Genomic DNA, 19973 nt, shown 5'->3' with positions numbered 1-19973 from the left:
TATGGGATCCTAGCTTGGTCTGATCAAGATCGGACTCATGGTGCAATGCAAATGTAGTAAACTCAACCTAAGCACCATAAAATCGAAATTGATCTCCAAAATGGCCAAGTAAAAGAAGATGGATGGGAGGCTCCCCGCTGCCGGTGGCAACAGTCCTAATTAAGTAACCACTATCTAAACACCTGCCTTAGACACCAAATTGATCCATCAATTCGAGATTGGGTTCGGCTTTTGATTCCTCACCATAAATTACCAACTGCAACTATCAAAACGTGTAATCATGATACACCCTACATCAAGGGTTGTAGTGATCCATTGCGATCACCACACGTATCCATGAAAATACTATGTGATTATCTCATAATCTTAAATAAAATATTATTTTATTTTAGAGTTTAACTTTTCTCAAAAGATATTTAGGTTAAGGGTTTGATCTTCAATCAATCATCCTAAGACAATCTTGCAGCATAATTTGCATTATGCCAGGGCAACGTTATGTCAGGATAATCCCTAAACCCATCTAATTAGATCTTATAATTCATAATTCTATTTATAATCTAAATTTCAGATCTTAATAAGTTTTAGATCTAATCTAAATCTAAAAATCTAATCAAATTACAAATCTAATCTAAATTTGAAATAAAAATTAAGATTAAAGCAAAATTTTAGATCTAATCTGAACATGAATCATATATGTAGATCTAATTAAATTATTAGATCTAATCTGAATTTCATATCTGATTTAATCTTAGATCTAATCTAAAAATTCAAATCCGAATATTGATCCTTAAAATTATAATCCAGCAATCTAGCTCTGATACCACTTGAAGGAACTTTTCTACCATGCATGTCAGATTTCGATTAAAAATTTGATGCAATGGAAGAGATCTGATCCGACACATGCATGTATGAGATCTCATCTCATACATTTAGATCAAGATCATGATTTTAAGATTAGAAAATAAAGACATAAATATAAAAATTTATGAAACAATGAAGATCACATCTTCATCTTTGTGTGGGTAACAATTCACTGTAATTGATGATCGTGGTAAAGCTCTGAGGTCTGTTGATCAGCCGCACACACATCTGGCCTCTACGGATATCTACTTTGGATAGATCCAAGACTATCCTCTTCGATTTGATCCTTCATCATCATGTCGGATCTGCATGCACTTAGATTAACGATCAACCCTTAATCCTGATCATCTGGATCAACTCTTAATCCTTGATCTTTTGGATCAACTCTTGATCCTAAATCATCTACTGGATCAACTCTTGATCCTAGATCACATAAATCAACTCTTGATCTTGGATCATCTTTGTTCCTTTCCTTGTTTTAGATCTGGATCATCAAATGCTTTAGACGCATATGATGAAATACGATACCCAACCCCTTGGGCATCTAGATCTCCAAAGTTCCACATGTGCAACATCCAACAACTTGGACATGAGAGAGGAAGAGGGAAGAGAGATGAGGGCATGAGATATAGGGAGCGTTAGAGAGAGAGGAGGCCATGGAAACTAATGGAGTGTTGAGACATGGGAGCATGGGATTTTTAGGAGGACCGCCAATCATATTGGTGTGAGATTTTTCTTCTCATGATGTGAGGGAAAAAGTCCTAAGATGGGTTCCACTTGATTTTAAGAGATCTTAACTCTTAAATAAAGAAAGAAGAGTCCTGGGGCTTTAAGCCTCTGACTGGTCAAAGCCTTCAAGCAGAAGGACTTTGCTTAAGGTGCCTCTTCTCTTTATTTTCACAGTGTTTTAAATGGGGTGGCCCCAAGTTTTCATGCAAACCTTTTGTGCCAAAAACCCTAGTGCCTCAAAACTTCCCACACCATGGAGCCTTATCCAGTGGGCGTGTGCCCCTGGATCTTATCCAGAAGGGGGTGCATGCCCCCTCTCTTATTTCTCATGGTAACAATCAGGTGGAGCATCAACTATTGGCACCCCTTCTCACTAAGAGTTCCATGCCTAAAGGTTTCTTTCTTACCAAGTATTCTACGCCCAATAAGTCAAGTATGAGTCCTCATCCTTATCCAAAAGTGCATGCAATTGACTTGGTCAAAATTTCTATCCAATAAGGAGTCTAAGTCTAAAGAGAAATTGGGTTTAACCATGTACTAGCATGGTTTCCTAAACCCAATAGGATTTCATCAAATCCAAACTCAATTGGGACTTTACAAGCCCAATTGATCCATCCTAGACCAAATCTCTTATTTGTGTGATCTCATAAGTTCAATTCTGTCTGATAGTGAGATATATTATGATCTTCATCATCAATATCATTACAATATCTTTCAATAGATTAGAACAATTCTAATTTAATCAATTAAAAACTATTGATCATCAAAATAATTCTTATTGATCTCACAATCCACCAGTGATACCAGTAGTATGTAGTAGCAATCCAGCAAAATTGAATAATGAACCTCTAGGTGTAGTTACCGTGTGATTCGATCTTTCTGTCGTAAGTCTCGATAAGACAGAGATTATGGATAACTCATCAAAACTCATCGCTTGTCAAATGTAATGTTCAATCGATTTGAGTTCATATGTGAAACCTCATAGAAACTCCTTTCCATCATTCACATTCCATGGCTATAGATTTTTAAACTCAATCTCATGAATAACATAGGACCACTCCTTTCTATCAAGATCGATAGATCCCATTTAGGCATGCATCCTACTCCTATGTAAACCTACTGCAGCTAACATCCACTACAATGATCCATATAGCTAGGAACCATGTTTATGTATAGTCAAACTATAGCAACCCCACTATGAGCAGTTGAGGCACCACAGGTTTGTAGACTATTCACACCACTACAGCATCGAGTATGTCACTGATGAGTGGATGGACATCCATATGACTATTCATGTTGGTCACGCTTAGTCCTATAACAGTCACTTGCATTTTCGCTCCAGTATCCCTACACTATAGACTCGAGACTTGTCTATCTAGAGAAAAGCAATCCATGCACCAATCTAATCAGATTAATTATCATCCTCGTGATGATCCATCGATCAGAAGTATTTAGGAATTAATCACCAATGACATATGCCTCAAATTCTCAACTCTAGAGAATATGTGTCATCATCTTATTAATTCCTCATATGATTCATAGACACATATCAACATAAATGAAAAATAACCCTATTTAATTTATTTAATTACAAAACTATGTCACTAGAAAGGTTATATGTGTCGACCAACTTGACTTTTAGGACATACATCTAACACTGATCTTATGTGAAAAGGAGGGAGAAGCCAGAAGTAAGAGAAGATTATCAAGTAGAAATCTGTACATCTCTTCCAAGGTATTTTTTTAAATCTACCTTATGGTTTGCTGTGATTTTGGTAAGATTCAGCCATGGAAAGCATCATCAAGGTGGATTTTGAGAAGTTTAATGAAAAGAAAAGTTTTTTCATGTAAAAAGTCAGGGTGGAAAATCTATTGATCCAATAAAAGTTGGATCTGATGTTAGAGGAGAGGCCTAATGGAATGACGGATAGGCAATGGATGTCCTTGGAAAGGAGGGCATGTTCACCCATTAGAGGGTGTTTGGCGGATTCGACGTTGTATTCGATATTAGAAGAAAGGACTCTCAAGGGGTTATAGTCGAAGTTGCACACCATGAATATGAGGAAGAACATGTGTAACAAGTTGATGCTGAAGAAGTGGTTATACAGCCTTTGGATGCAGAAAGGTAGAGACATCATGGTGCACATCCAGAAGTTCGATCAGTTAAGTAATGATCTAATGAACCTTGGAGTGAAGATGGATATATAAGGAGGACAAGAGTTTGCTATTGCTATGCTCGCTATCTTTTTCTTATGATCCGTTGGTGACGACACTACTGTATGAAAAGAAAACCTTGTATTATGAAGACATTATCTTGATACTTAAATTCAATGAGCAAAGAAAAAAGTTGATTAAGAAGGAGCTCCCTAGAAGGGCTTGACCGTAGGAGAGAAGTTTGGAAGGGAGAAGGATAGAAGTAAGCAAAGGAGACGGTCAAAATCCCAAAGAGGCAAGAAGGAGGCAAAGTACTTCAAGTGCAATGAAGTTTGGCACTTTAAGTAGGATTGTCCTCTTTGGAAGAAGAAGAAGCAAGGAGAAAGGAGTGGATTTGATTTGCTGAGTGTCGTGGTTGATCTCGAGGTGTTGGATGACCTTTTGGTCGTTTCGGATGGTCATGGAAAGAATATAGAGATTTGGACCTTAGATTCTGCTTGTTCTCACCACTACACACCTAATCGGTCTTGGTTCTCTACATACACCAAAATCGATGAGGAGAGTGTGATACTTGGAGATGACCATCTTTGCAAGGTGGCTGGCATTAGGATCATTAGAGTAAGGATGTTCGATGGGATGGTGCAGATCCTTACCAATGTAGAGCACATCCCGAAGCTGAAGAATAACCTGGTGTCACAGGAATACTTAAAGCGGAATGGCTACAACTTCAGTAGGCATGCCAGGATATTACTTGTTGTCGTCGTAGGATACCATGATTATCAGTTTAAATCTAAATTTTAAAAAAAAATAAAAATATGTAGAAAATAGTGAGTCGGATCGATTCCACAGAGAAGATAGTGCTAATTTGAAAATTTTGATTTTATAAAAAAAAATTAAAAAAGTAATTGAAATCGAAAAATAAAAATTAAAAATGTAAGAAAAGAACTTGGTACTAAAATCTACTATCTAGATCTTAACTTCTACTTACAATAAAAGTAAAGAATAAAAATTTAAAGAGCATAAAAATAACTTTTGTATTAATTAAAATCAAAATTTAATTATAAAAAATTTAAAAAATAAATAAATAAAATAAAAAAAAAAACTGTAACAAAGAATCCAAAGTCGATTGGCACAGCCATGTTGGGAAGACGGTTAATGAACCCTTCTTCCTTCAAACTCCTCAAAGCATGCTGGATTTCTTTTTCTTCTTCCTTTTTGGATCTGAGCTGGGATTCTCTACAAAATTTCTCTTAATTTTTTGCTCTATTTTTCTCTACAATTTTTCTAGTATCTCCATACCTCTTTTTATAGCTTTCCTAGCTCCTATGGTCCTGGCTGTACTCAATTTTCTGTATTCTCACGAATTTCTTTTCTACATTGTTTACAACATCTCTGCCGCGCTTCTGTTTCTGCATACCAAGCGCATCTCAGGTCTTTGAACCAAGTCTCAAGCCATGTCCATGTTTCGCTGGCTGCATCCACTCGCTGTTTCGCATATCAGGCCACTCTCACACACCCACTCGCTCGCGCACGTGAACCTGCGCCTGCGTTCGCTAACTTTGCTCTCGCATGACCTATGAGTTGCTGGGTTTGCTTTTTTTTTTTTCTTTTCCTTTGTGTGGACATCACTCCAAAAGTCAATTGCCCAAGGTTTTCTGTGACCATGAGCCACAACCGCATGAAAGCCTCTTCCTTTGTTTTTTTTTTTTTTTTTTATCCATTGGATCCCTACTACACATTCGTCTATATTCGCATGTTATGTACGTGTTGAAAGACTGTTGTTGCTGATTGGTTTGCGAAGTTCTCGTAATTAATTATTTTTTAAAAAAAATATAAAAAATATCAAATATTAAATAATAAAAATTTTAATACTTCTTATGTTGCATTTAATGCACTAATCATATCCTCCAACTTGAATTTTGCTCATTCTCAAGTAAAGAAAGGATTTAAGGCTAAATATCACTTAGCTTAGAGTTCCAAATTTCAACAAGTAATTTTCAAAAAAGCCACTGATGTTCAGTGGAACGTGAGTAAGTTATGTCATTGGGGTATTGGTATCAATTAATGTGAGAGTTAAGCCAAGAACATTAAATTTTTCTTGAATTTTTTTTTAAATTATCCTTATCTTTATCTCTAAATCATCTAACTTTTATATAGATAACTATATTGTTACTTCCATCTTTCATTTATTAATTTTTTTTTAATATTGTATTGTTTTTGAGTGTCTAACTCCTTAAGCTTTCTGTCTCACCTATGTAGCGAGTTTTCAGCCAATGACTCCCAAACCAGATAGTTTTAAAGCACTAGGTATAAAATATCTCTCAGACTTATTATCTCGAATCAAATAAGCTATGAGTTAAGATAGCTTTACAACAGAGCTTCTTTGTCCTTCGAATTTTTGGATGCAAAATTTTAAGCTTGCTTAGGCAAAGAGTCTCGGTTACTCAATATAGAATTCTTGAAAAAAAAATTTTCTATAAAATAATTTATTTTATGAAGAAACATATAGTTACTCTACACAAGTCCATAGGAAGTAAACTCTTTTTTGATGCTAGTAAGATAAATTAGAAGTGCTCATAGAAAAAATATTTATGTTTCTAGACTTAACTCTTTATTAAATTTTTTTAATATTTATCCCTCAATATCTCACAAACTCTCTAGACTGTGCATCAATTTATTTTTTTTTTTATTGAAAGCATCAAGGCATAGACTGACAGTATCAAAATAGCTATACTCTGCAATCAAGCACATAGCTCTCTCCAACACCCTTAGTGTGTAGGCATCACCTAGGTTTTGAAGATTAAACTATTTTCGGAAGACCCAACATCATCCTTTATCCTATCAGCTATCCAATACCATAACAACACCATTCCAAATGACATAAATACCCTCTCTCTCTTAAAAGTTAAAATCGAAAATCTTCCATAAAACCCAAGCTCCTCTCTCCGTTGCTAGTTGGCGAGCCATGGTTGCCTAGCTCATCTCTTAAAGCCTGCCGCCATTTCATCAGACTGGCTACACTTAACTCCTACTAGAATAAGCTTGACTTCAGATTTGTGGACCTCTATTATCACTGATAGATATTTATGTTTAACCACCCATTTTATCGATAAAGAATGGGTGTTGCAAAAGAAAGTTCTTAACTTTCATTTTATACCTCCTTTACATAATAGCATATCTTTGTGTGAAATAATTTATAATTTGTTAATTGATCAGGGGATTGAAAAATAATTATTTTGTATAACGTTGGATAATACATCGATAAATAATATTTTTATTGATATGTTAAAGATCCAACCTAATTTGAAAAATGTACTTTACTCAAATGAAGAGTTTTTTCATGTTTGATATTATGCTCATATTCTTAATTTAATTATACAAGAGAAATTAAAGGCGATAGATAAATCTATTTATAAGATTCGTGAAATATTAAATATATGAGAGGTTTACAAGTTCAGAAACAAAAGTTTTTCAAATGTGTTAGACAAATATCCTTAAAAAGTAAAAAAGATTTAAGGCAAAATATTCTCACAAGATAGAATTCAACTTATTTGATGCTAGACGGTGCTCTTGCTTATTGTCGTACTTTTTTTTTCATTTGAAATTAAGTGACTTCAATTACAAGCATTGTCCATCTAAAAAAGAGTGGGACAAAATTATAAAAATTAACAAGTTGTTGAGTGTGTTCTATGATACTACTCTTGTATTTTTTGAAATTAAATATACTACAGTAAATTTATATTTTTTTTATATTTTTTTGATTGAGCTCATTTTAAGATAGGAGATGGAGAGTGTAGATGCTTTCATGCAACGAATGGCATGGCAAATGTATGAAAATTTTGAAAATATTGGTCAAATCATTTTCAATCTTGACCATGACAATTATTTTAGATCTTCGATATAAATTTCAATTTATGAAATATTTTACAAAAAATTGTATGGATATGGCTGTACTGAGATCATCCAAATCTGTGATTGCGTATTTTCTCTCTTCAATCAGTATATAGTTTCTTCTTCTAAAACTCCAACCGTTGGTACATCAACTGATGCAGACATTGATAGTGATACTTTTTGTGAGACTTCTAAGCCATATTAAAAAGCAGATATTTTTAAGGTAATATAAATTTTTGTTTATCAAAATAAATTTATTATCTTGTACATAATACCAGTTCTAATAAATATCTTATTTTATTTTTATAATGTTGTAGGATTTTGATACATTTGAAAGCTTTGAATTTATGACTACTACACTAAAGTCTGAATTGGAATTATATTTAGATGAGCCAAGAATTGATAGGAAGTCTAATTTAGATATTCTTGATTTTGAATAGCCAATCATTTTCGATATCCTCATCTTTCTCTCATGGCACGTGATATTTTAACTATTCCAATATCTACAGTTGCCTCTGAATCTACTTTTAGTATTGGTGGATGAGTACTTGATAAGTATTGTAGTTCACTTAAATTAGATGTCGTTGAGGCCGTGATTTGCACTTGAGATTAGATATTTTAAAAAAAAGATATATAATTTAATCATTATATTGCTATTATATTTTTTGAATGAGTTTATTATTAACTATTATAATCTTTCAATGTAGATGTTTTGGAATCCAAGTTAGATGAGATTATAGAAGATGTCATGAACTCCAGTTCCATGAATGAAGCCCAATCAACTCAAGGCTCGATCAATATTGATCCCAACTCATAATGAGATGAATCATGGTTATGCATTCTTTTTTGGATTATATTGTTCATATTTTTTGGACATATTATCTTATCATGTTGTATTTTATTTGAAACTTCTTTTTGATTTTTGTTTGACTAAGAACAATGGATGTTGTTATGTTGTCTTTGTTTAAAATTTTAGGTACTTGTTTGAGTTTTAAACAATTTTGAGATTGTTTTATGGTTTGTATGTAGAGACTGATGATTTTTGGGTATATGTCTGATGACTAAACTATTTCTAGTGGCAACAATCTTAGATGGCCTTCTTATATAGACAATCGATTGCAGTCATTTTGATTTATCTTTGGATTAATTATCAGATCTGAGTCTCTCCGATTAATTGCTGGAACTCATAAAAGCTAGACTCTTAGGCCGCTACTATCTGTTTAATTCGAACATATTTTTGGTGATGGGATCTGGCTTAGAGTTAATGTTGTATCCTATTTGAATCTTTTGTATGTGTTACTGTTGCAGTGTTACTATCTTCTTTATCATCACTGGGATGTAATTTGAGAATATATTTTGATGCTATTTATAGCAACATGTTAAATTAATATTATGATATATGTATTTTATGTTCTACAATAGGATATTGTAAATTTCATACTTTCATGCATGATATGAGATTAAACTTAAAAATACTATGATTACTTGTCTAGCAAATTTTTTTTTTTTATTGAGCAGATTTTCTCCTCATGCTTTATGTTATTTAAAGTATCATATGTTAAACAGTGGCAGCATTTGTTCTCTTTTAAGGATAATATATTTCTAGACTTCCAATTTGAAATGGTATATTTTATCTTGAATTAAACATGCTAATTGATTGTGAATTATGATGTTTGTCTTATTTAAAAATAAGTTAAACAGGTTGGGTCGAGTCGGTTAAATAGATTGGGCCAGGTCAGTTAAACATTGTTCATGTTTAAGGGGTCGATTGTTCATGGTTATGCATTCTTTTTTGGATTGCATTGTTCATATTTTTGGACATGTATTATGGAGGCTATGATGATTTTTAGATATATGTTTGATGACAACTATTTCTAGCGATAACAATCTTGGATGGTCTTCTTCTATAGGCAATCGATTGTAGTCGTTTTGATTTAGCTATGAATTAATTATCAGATCTAAGCCTCGTATTCCTCTTCTAGATATGCATGGATCTTTCTTTTCCATTCTTAGCTATTATAATACTTTTCATATGTAGCAACCTTATTATCATTATTGAGATGGATGAGAATCTGGATTAGCAGATCCATGTATTTGAAGTTATTCCACATGTTTGTATCCTTCACTTTTTCTCTATCAATATTTTGTACTCAATTGAACATTACTAAAATACAAATTTTTCATGCAGGAATCAAGATGAGTTCCTTCTAAGAAATCAGCCCCGAGCTTCTATGAACTATGATGATGGACAACATGAGCCCCGGGCCTCTCCGATTAATTGCTGAAACTCATAAAAGCTAGGCTCTTAGACCGCTACTACTTGTTTAATTGGAACATATTGTTGGTAATGAAATTTGGCTTAGAGTTAATGTTGTATCCTATTTGAATCTTTTGTATGTGTTACCGTTGCAGTATTACTATCTTCTTTGTCATCACTGGGATATAATTTAAAAATATATTCTAATATTATTTACAGTAATATATTAACTTAATATTCTGATATATGTATTTTATGTTCTATAATAGGATATTGCAAGTTTCATACTTTCATGTATGATATGAGATTGGACTTAAAATCATTATGATTACTTGTCTGGCTGGCAGATTTCTTTTTTTTATTGAACAAATTTTTTTCTCATGCTTTATATTATTTAAAGTGATCATACGTTAAACATTGACAGCATTTGTTCTCCTTTAAGGATAATGTGTTTCCGATTTGAAATGGTATATTTTGTCTTGAATTAAACATGCTGGCTATTTGTGAATTGTGATGTTTATCTTATTTAAAAATAGGTTAAACGGATTGGATCGGATCGGTTAAATAGATTGTTCATCTATTAAACAGATTAAACAATAAACAGATTAAATGGGTTGGGTCGAATCGGTTAAACAAGTTAACTGTTTAATAAATAGATTAAACAGACCGGATCGAATAATCTATTTATTAAATGGGTCAGATTTAGATTTGAAAATCTGACCTGTTTAATAAATAGATCGGATTCAAGTTTGATATTTTCTGATCCGATCCGATTGCCACCCTTACTTCCCACACTACTGGACTATCCTACGCTGCCTCCATCCCCATCGCCTCAATTCAACTCTAGCACAGGGAAAGTAGCCGCCACAGCATCCCTTGCTGCCACCGAAATCAGTGAGCTCAGCCTCCAAACCAACAGATGAGGTACTGATCCAAGGCGGCCGGGGACTATAGCACTCAGGAGCAGGCAGAAGAGAGCAGAAGAGGGTCATGGTGTAGACCGAGAGCTCAACCAGTCACCGAGGCGTGGCCACAGCACACATGATGACAAATAGATTTCGTAGTTGTAGTGAGATCGAGAAAGCAGAACCAGAGTCCTCTCACTTTTGTAGATCATCTCCTGGGTGACCGGATCCCTATACCTACCTACACTTCACCAGGAGGAGATTAGTCCGGCCACCATCCGCACCTCGAGCTCCACCAACAGTTCCTGCTCCTCCATTTAGAGGTCTTCATGCGAGACAAAGTGCCAAGGGCCACTGCCAACCCGCCATGGGAGTAGACAATGGTGACTACCCTGTTATTGTGCTAGGCTGGTTGCTATTGTGGCATGTCCCCAAAGCCAGATGGGCGAACGGCATCCAAAGTGGGCGATCTGTATCATACCTGCGGGGCTGCCGCCAACGATGGATACCAAGGTAGCAGCAGCCCTCTTTCTTGGCATCGTGCTTCTGCTGCTGGCCATCAAAATGAAGCGTAATGGTGGTGATGGAATTGCACTCGTGCCAGTCTTCAGATACCTTGGTGTTGGTGGCCTTCTAAAGGACATTACGGACGCATGAACCTTGGCCATTGCCAGACACCACCAAGCGCTCCACGATCAGGTGGGCGAAGAGCTGGCCAAGCCATGACATTCGATGGAGGAAAGGTGTTTGGCAGCAACAGCCTAGAAGGCAACCATGCGAGGCAGTTGGCAAGGCCCAGATGAGATGGCCAGACGCATGGCCTACTACTTCAACATCCGGATCATCCCCTGGCTCACATCTAGCACATGACCAAATCGATCCAGGCGAGCAGGGGCACCACCGCAAGAGTTCAGCTTGAGCACTCCACGTAATTTCGGTGTCCCTGCTCGAAAGACACCGAGACAGCCACTCCCCTAGCTTGGGCCCTCGTGCCGGCGGTGGCCCTCCTTCTATGCCTCCAGTTCAACGTCCTCATTGCCTCCGTCATCATTATCTTCGCCTACATCTAGAATGGGATTGAACTAGGCACTAGTGCCAAGTGGTCTACCAGTAGATCGTCCTCATTATATAGGCCTTCTTCACAGCAAGCGCAGCAACGATGGATAAATGCTGCCACTCCACTTCCGTTGTGCTTGTCATCCCGACTCAACCTCTGGCTGTGTAGCAGCTTCCTCTCTCCTAACAGCATAGGAGGCTGAGGCTGATCCTCTTGATGATGGCCGAAGGAAACAGGGTGGATGAGGATGCCACCACTAGTCGGATGTGGATCATGATGCAAGGGCTTTCCACCGTGAAAACCACTGTCCCCCAACCTACCTTCACACTGCGTGCAAACATCCCGCACTTGCTCTTCGCTGGAATCACCGCAGCCAGTCCATCATCGATTCGGTCAAATCAAAGGAGCAGGCAAGTAGCAAACAGCAAAAAAAAGTCACAGCACAGCATCAGCACTATGATCGGGGCATGAGGGGAATCAAAGTAGCGGGACTAGAAATAGCAATTGTAGCAAGACTGGGAAAGGTGCATGAATCTGAAAATTCTCTCTACTTTTCTTTATTATTTCATCAATCAAGGATATTTTGATCCTAAAGAGTTGGAAGAATATCATGTGCTAGGCACATGATACATATCCCACAGACTATATTAACAGAGATGGAGGGTCAACCGAGTAACTCGAGGAATCTAATTAAAAAGTTTCAAACAAGAGGTCTGAGTGCAACTTCCATTAAGACGGGGGCTGAAAATATGATTTTGCCAAAAAAATAAAAAAAGATACATTTGGACTCTCAAAGGCTTGATTAAAGGATACTTACACATTTATAGTGAAATGTTCACATTGGTTTGCTGCTTAGCCATCTTTCATATCTCTAGCTACAACCATTTAAGTAGGCAGTGCTTGGCAACTTTGCCCCTTTTCATGATTTTAAAAACCAGAAACAAGCTATTTGTTGTTTTGTTTCCAATTGTTTGAATACAGAAACAAACCGTCACAGCTATTTTCATTCTTAAGGGCAGAAAAATAATAACAATGTTTTGTAGTGATGGGTGGTGATGGTGATGCTGGTCCCGATGGAGATGACAGGGGAATGACAGCAGCGGTGGTGGCTAAGTGAGTGAAATTTTGATGCCAGCCGCAGCAATGTGATGGCAGGGACCGTGGTTAGTATCAGCCGTAATGGTGTGACAGTGAAAATAACAGTAAAGAGACTGCCGAGGACTGATATTTTATTTCTTATTTACAAATAAAATCAAGAACACGTCCGAACACAAAATAAAACCACCTCGCCAAAATGATTCTGATCCCTAACACTGTTTCCTGGTTTTTAAAACAGAAAACTGGAAAAAGAAGCACCAGTTCACAGTTTCTGATCAAGATCAGGACCGCATAAGAAGAGTTTTCACCTGTATGACAAAGATTTTTCCTTTTTTAGCATGAAATTGTGGGAAAAAACAATCTAAAAGGAGGATGGCATGGGAGACAAATCAACAAGGTGCTCATATTTTTAGGATGAAGCAAAGATAATGATTGGCAAAGACAGAAAACGGTGAGCAAAGAGGAAAACAGCATTTTCTTTGGCCATTTAAACTTTTCCAAGTGCCTAGAAAAGTCAGGTTATCTGGCACTCTTTCAAATTAGGATGACATAAATTTATGTCAAGAACCTTTTTTTCAGCAACATACACCAGTGTAATTTTCCTATTCTCCCCAACTGGTGAAGCACTTAAGCTTGTCTGATTCAAGGTCAAAGGACACTTAAAAAGACTGACACAACTGAGAACTATACGGCCTGCTAGTGCTTTAAGATTCGGACTGTTGGTTTTTTTAGGTGTAATTGCCGACGTTCTGGTCCGTTACCAGCGCCATTGAGGTGGTGGATGACAGTGAAGGAGGTGCGTGACTGGCCGAGTGCCTCGAAAGGCAGCGATCGGCCAAAAATGAGCTGGAAAGGGGTAGTGCAAGAGCGGTTGGTGTGGATTTCGTTGGACTCGTCACCGGAGGAGGTGATGGAGCTTACTCGCTGGTATTCGGAGGTGGTGGAGGCCTCGGCGGCGGCCCTCCAAGCGCGTTCGGCGAAGTGGGAGGCAATAGTGGTGGTGGAATGGAGCCTAGGGCGGCATGTCTAGTCGGAGTCAGTAGCAAGGAAATTTCGACTTCGGGGAGCGGTCAAAGGCTATGGCTTACAGCCTGGAGAGGGGGCTTCTCTTCTTCTAGTTTGGGAAGCCGGTGGAGCGTGACCTGATCCTTCGGCAACCTTGGACGATGGCAGGGCAGGCTTTAGCCCTTGAACCGTGGAGGCCAGGGTTCTTTCCGATGGAAGGAGATATATCCATGGCATTACTTTGGATTCGGCTTCCATGACTTTCGATGGAATACTGGGATCCAGAAGCACTTCGGGAGGTCGTTCAACTCGTCAGCGAGCTGGTTGCCCTTGATGATTACACGATGGATCTGAGGCGACTGGGATTTGCTCGTGTGTGCCTCAAAATTGACCTCAGCCGCCCACTGAGGTCGGGGGTTTTGGTCAAGGGGCAAGAAGGCCCGTTTTGGCAGCAGTTTGTGTATGAATCGATCGACGGCATTTATCTCCGTTGCGGCATCTTCTACCCGCCGAAGGAGCGGTGCCAGCCAGGGAAAGGTGCTGCGGCGACGGGTTTGAGCCCTGACAATCTCGTCCGAGCGAAGGGGGTGGATGGTGGCCAGAGGATGGCGGGCCCCCCCCTTGGGCCTTGGTTGCTGGCCATCCACCGACGGGAGTTGAGGCAAGACACTGGGGCGGATGGGAGGAGACTGACAACGGGGACGTCGGGGATGAAGGGGACGACTCAACCAGGGTCGGGACATTCGCCCCAGTGTCCTGCCTCAACTCAGTTCGAGCGAATTCCGACCCTGGCACCGACAGGTGGAGCTAGCCGACCAAGATCGCACACCGACAATCACTTGGCCGGTCGTGTCCGGTGGCGAGGAAGGGAGACTTGCTTGTTGGAGGCAGGGGGAGGGTTTCAGACCCAAACCCAAACCCATTCAACCCGTTGGCCAACCCGAGGCCTACGAGCGCGAATGGGATTGCGGAGCGTTGGGCCTTGCTGCGGAGGGCCCAGCCCAGCTGAAAGCGGGCCAGGCGGGACTGGCGGCGAGCCTCGCCAAACGAGCCCGACCCAAAGAACCTGACTTGGGCCAGGCACCAGCAAAGCCCACTAGCCTTGTCTTGGGCCTAGAGGGCTTCAAGAAAGATGGGACCAAGAAAAACAAGTCAAAAGGCAAGACCGTGGTCTCTGCGTCCGTGGATCTGGAGGTGCCAGTGGCATCCTAGGGCCTTGGTATCTTCATCTTTGTGGCCAGAGTCCTGATAGAGGCAGAGGAGGGCCCGCTAGAGCCAGGAGGAGGGAGCCGAGAGCTTGGTGCCCCGATGGTAGCAGGAGTGTCGGAGCGACAGCTCGAGATTGAGATAGAGGTCTCCTCTCATGAGATTGCGGTGGCTAGACTCAGGCAGGCCATCTACAATGAGGGGATGGCCTTCGAGAGGAAGGGCTCGATGGATGATGTAGCTGAGATGGACTCTCAGATTGAGGGGGGGTATGAGTGCTAATCCCCTTCCCGATGAGTCTTCTCCATGAGGATCCTGCTCTGGAACTATCGGGAGGTATGAAAGCCCTCCTTTCGATCGACCTTCGATCAATTGATCCAGCAACATGATTCTGATATTTGTGTGCTGAGTGAGACTCATCTTTCCAGGACTGGACTGGCCCGGATGAGATGAAGGATCCCTATGGCCTGGGATTCTTATGCTGTGGAGTCTCGGAGACTATCAGGAGATATTTTGGTGATGTGGCATCGCAGATTGATCAAAATGGATGCTTTCCATAGATGTGAGTAGCAGACAGACCAATCTAGGAGGTTTTGGCTCCTTTCTGATGTTTATGCAATACCAAGTACAAGGATCAGAGGGTGCTTTGGATGGAGATCTCTAGACTCCTGATGCAGAATGTGCCTTCTCTAGTGGCTGAAGACTTCAATTGCATCATGGATCCCCACAAGAAACAAGGTGGCAGATAGCAGGGGGACAGCATGGAGTCCCAAAAGTGCAGGGAGTTCATCAGCAGCACTGTTGATTGATCTCGGATTCACTGGCCTCAGGTTCATCTGGTGCAACAACCGACATAGGTCAACTCGTATTTGGGAGAGGATTGATCGAGCATTTGCTACAGCTGATTGGATCCAGCATTATCTGGAGTATTGTGTTCAGCATCTGTCGAGAATAGCCTCGGATCATTGTCCGATTCTTATTTCGACGGATGGCCTGGACCGACCCAAAGCCCCCTTCCAGTTTAAGAAGTTTTGGATCTTTTATCCAAGATCTTGAAACTTGATTCGAGAGGTGTGGAGGCTAACTATCTGTAGGGATACGAGGTACAGGATGATTTGCAGACTGGAGCTGGCCAGATGTAGGTTCTTCGAATAGAACCGCTTGGAGGTAGGTGACATTTTTCGTCGCATTGAGCAGGTTGAGGCGGATATCGTGGAGTTGCAACTGAGAGAGGATCAGGATAGTGGCTTGCATGAGCTTGAGATGGGGGAGCCCCGTAGTAAGCTCTCTGAGCATCTCTCTTCTGAGACAGCAGGAGACCTTATGGAGGCAAAAGTCCAAAGTCCAGTGGATTCAAAAGGGGGACCAAAATACTAGATTCTTTCATTAAGCCACCATAATCCAGAGGTCCGCCAACCATATTAGGTAGTTGTGGAGTGATGGCAGTATCCTAGATGATGGTGGAGGAATTCGAGCGGAGATCCTCTGTTTCTTCAAGGATCGGTGGACGATGACGTTTGGTGATGACCGCCCCATCCCAGGTGCTCAATAGGTGACTTGCATCTCTGTGTAGGAAAATGATATTTTGACCCGCCTGATGTCTCTTAAGAAGGTGCATAAGGCCCTCTGGTCTCTTGGAGAGGATAAAGCCTCGAAACCTGATAGTTTTCTTCTGTTGTTCTTCCATCGGTATTGATCGATCATTCGGGAGGAGATAGTGGAGGCGGTGCAAGCGGCCTTTGAGTCCAAAGGCGTACCGACAGCATGGAAGCGGACCTTGATCATCCTCATTCAGAAGCGACCTGACGCTTCACTTCTGAAGCATTTCAAATCTATCAGTCTCTGTACCACCTTCTACAAGATGTGTGCGACAGTTCTGATGCGGCAGCTGAAGCCATTGATGCCTCGTCTAATTAGCCCAGAGCAAGATGCTTTTGTTGCAGGTTGGGCTATCACCGACAGCCTAGGAGTTTATGCACGACCTCCAGAGAGCGCCAGATCACCGCAGCCTCATGACGATCAAATTGGATATAAAGCAGGCAAATAATCAAATGTGTTGGCCTTTCCTTCGATGGACGCTTTAGGAGTTGGGGTTTGAGGCCAGATGGATTGATTGGATCATGGACTGCGTTAAGGGCCCGAGCTTTGCCATCCTTGTCAACAGTACCCTGATGGAGTTCTTTTTCTTCTCTATTGGTCTTCGCCAAGGTTGCCCTCTCTCCCCCTACTTGTTCATTTTATGTGCTGATGCATTATCCAGGACTTTGAGAGCGGTGGTTCAGAGGCAGACCTTGGAGCCATATTGGCCTGCCCCCAGTGCCCAACCTCTCTCGCACCTTCTCTTTACAAATGACTACCTTCTCATCGGGCATGCCTCGACCCAAAATGCAGAGCACCTTGCCTTTATTGTCAGGGCCTATTGTCGGTGGTCGAGCCAGTTGGTCAATATTCAAAAGTCTACGATCATCTTCAGCCCGAGAACAAAGCCCCAGACCAAATCGACGATTCAAAGGATCCTGGAGATCCGAAAATAGACTGGGACACTGTCCTACCTTAGAGTTCCGATCATGGGCCGTTGTCTTCAGCAGGCTAAGTGGAGACCTCTAGAGCAGCGGGTCCAGAAGCATCTTCAGGGTTGGCAGGTTGATACCTTGTCCTTCATGGACAGGATGACTATGGTGAGATCGATGCTGGCTTCTGTTCTGATATACCTCTTGGCCATACAATTATACCGATTGCTTGTATTCAAGAGATTGAGCAGTAGTTTCATAGCTTTGTGGGGTTCTGGCTACAATCGTCATCGTGTTCATCTTTTTTCCTGGGAGATGGTTTGCCAGCCTATGCAGGATGGTAGCCTAGGGATCTACTCCTTATTGACGAGAACGGAGGCATTGATCGCGAGGCATACAGCTAGATTCTTGATCCAGTCGGACTGTTTGTGGAGTGGGATAATGAGGGCCCGCTACGATGGCTGGACCCTTGGGACCCCCATCCATGCCTATCGGGGATACTCTTTCAAATAGAGAGAGATTTGTGCCTATGGAGCTAACATCATAGACTAGATCAGATGCTTGATTGGGGATGGACATTTGGTGGAGGTGACCTAGGATGCCAGGATTTCGAGCATTCCTTTCTCCCACTGGCCAACCCTTATCAACACTGAGGTGGGTGACCACATGAGGGTATCTGAACTTGTTGCTGTTAATGGGCTCCAGCTAGAGAAGAGAGGAGATCACTCGGCTCTTTGGGGGCCCACTTGTAGAGCGGATCTTTGTCATCCCAGTTCCAGTGCATCCCACTCAGAATGCGAGAGTTTGGGGACATTTCTGCTGCCTCAAAGTCCCCTTGAGGGACCTATCCCAGTTGTATGGACCAACGCCTACTAGGAGAATCGATGCTGCCTAGATAAGGAGAGTTGCCGCCCATCCTAGGGAGAGGATCTTTCTTTGAAAACTAGCCTGGAACCAGCTTTCTACTCGGGCTCTTCTCAGGGATGGGCATGGAGATTCCGACCTCCTGTTCGATTTGTGGGATGAAATATGAGTCTCTGGAGCATGCTGTTCTGCACTGCCAAGGGCGAGGATCATTTAGAGATAGACAGACGATTACCCTTAGAAGACGAGCACTGATCTCTAGTTGAATTCCTTCTTTGGCTTGATTCGTCAGAGTATGACTGACGGGTCGACCATTGTTACTAGATAGATGGCTTACATTGCTTATCAGATTTGGCTATTTAGAAACAATCTCGTCTTTGATGGTGATGTGATTTCTGCTCGTCGAGTTTTGGATATAGTTGTCTGTCTTGCTCAGGAGTATTGCCGGTTTGATACTACCAATCCGTTCTTAGACATCTCCGATCCCTGGAGCTCTCTGACTATCCCAACAATGACCCGTAGGAATTTATCCATCTCTTGGGAGCCCCCATCCTCGGAGTTTGTCAAGGTTAACTTCAACAACAATGTTAGGAATGAACGAGACAGAGCTGGCTTTGTTATCCATAGCTCTGAAGATGGACTTTTGGCAACTGATGGCTCCCACCTTTTTAAGCCCTCTGTCCTTGATGCGGAGCTTCATGCTGCCTGAATTGAGGTTACTTTTACTGGACAACAGCTTCATGCGAAGCGAAGCTTCCTTAAGGATGACTCTGCCACTATCATTGCTTGACTTTAGAGGGATGCTCAGTAGCCCGAAGGTCACCCTCTTATCCGGAATGTTTGCACCTCTCTTCGCCACGCTACTGCAGCCAAAATTCAGCATATTTATCAAAAGATTAATACTGCAGCAGATTGAATGATAGCTTTTATTGCTAACCACTCTAATGAGTAAATCTTAAGATAGAGTGAAGACTGCCCGCTGACCTTGTAGAATCTTTTGTGTCTTGATATTTTAAACTGCTCTAACACCAAACTGATGTGATCATCCATTTGTACCAAAAAAAATTTAAATAGAATAATAGTCCATTTAACCCATATTCCGCTTCAACCAACAGAAGCCAAGAAAAGGGCTCCACCTCCATTTCCTAGAAATGAACAAGGAAATGAGTATGAAACAAGTTTTAGAAAACATGAAATTCTATATCAAAATATACACGAAAACCAATATGACTCCACAGCTAAGAAAAGTTGCTAAAAAAATATTCACCCCCTCCACCAATTTAGAATTAAAAAATAGGTAATGAGTTTTCAGAAATGGGCACAAAAGGAACGTTGACCAGCGTAGAAAAATTTTATAACTTTATTTAAATGTCTCTTGTTTCCCAAGTTATACAAAAATTTTATCAGTTGTTTCCCTCTCTCGTTTCTCATATCAT

This window comes from Elaeis guineensis, chromosome 5 (assembly GCF_000442705.2).
Source record: "Elaeis guineensis isolate ETL-2024a chromosome 5, EG11, whole genome shotgun sequence".
NCBI lineage: Eukaryota > Viridiplantae > Streptophyta > Magnoliopsida > Arecales > Arecaceae > Elaeis > Elaeis guineensis.
This window is presented reverse-complemented; position numbering follows the sequence as displayed.